Genomic DNA, 686 nt, shown 5'->3' with positions numbered 1-686 from the left:
TCTCGTTCGGAGTGAAAAATATTTCGAAAAATTCGCCCAACGCAGCATGACCACGGGTCGGTGTCTATGACCGAATGGCCCTTTACGTGGTCGACGCCATAGGCGGTTTTAAACGAAAAATACGCGTTCTTCGTGAACGCAAATTTTACCGAGCATCGACTCACCCGTTACCGGGCGAGAACACACAACGAGAAACGTATGTTTCATACGATAGTGTCTCTGACGGGGGAAACAAAGTTTTTTCCGAGGCACTTCGAGTCGCTTTGTGAATGAATATTCCTAGCGTCGAGTATCTAAAAGTTGAGAGTGTTTGAAACGTAGCCGAATGCGGGTTAGCATTTTCATGATTGATTTTGTAATCCGTGGAAACTCTCTTATACGAGCGGGTTTCCGAAATAACAATACGGAAAGACAAGAGTGTTTGTCTTAAGAAAAGTAAAAGGGTCGTGATTCGCTGTTAATGCGGCGGATCGCACTCTACGAGAGCTCTCTCCGAGCTCATGGGCGTATTTGTATACGTTACACGAAGCTCCCTGGTTGATCCTGCCAGTAGTCATATGCTTGTCTCAAAGATTAAGCCATGCATGTCTCAGTACATGCCGTATTAAGGTGAAACCGCGAATGGCTCATTAAATCAGTTATGGTTCCTTAGATCGTACCCACATTTACTTGGATAACTGTGGTAA

The 686-nt window shown here is 44.9% G+C and overlaps 1 non-coding gene across 1 annotated transcript in view; it reads left to right on the top strand.

Annotated features, from left to right (window-relative positions):
- The first annotated feature begins 530 nt into the window (after nt 1–530).
- The window catches only part of LOC122418757 (small subunit ribosomal RNA), a 1,915-nt gene continuing 1,759 nt past the window's right edge, over nt 531–686 (top strand). Inside the window, exon 1 of the ribosomal RNA XR_006262649.1 lies at nt 531–686. This exon is cut by the window's right edge and continues 1,759 nt beyond it. This is a non-coding gene — a ribosomal RNA (small subunit ribosomal RNA).

The sequence above is a fragment of the Venturia canescens genome, unplaced genomic scaffold (assembly GCF_019457755.1).
Source record: "Venturia canescens isolate UGA unplaced genomic scaffold, ASM1945775v1 PGA_scaffold_47__1_contigs__length_35594, whole genome shotgun sequence".
In the NCBI taxonomy this organism is placed as follows: domain Eukaryota; kingdom Metazoa; phylum Arthropoda; class Insecta; order Hymenoptera; family Ichneumonidae; genus Venturia; species Venturia canescens.
This window is presented reverse-complemented; position numbering and strand designations above follow the sequence as displayed.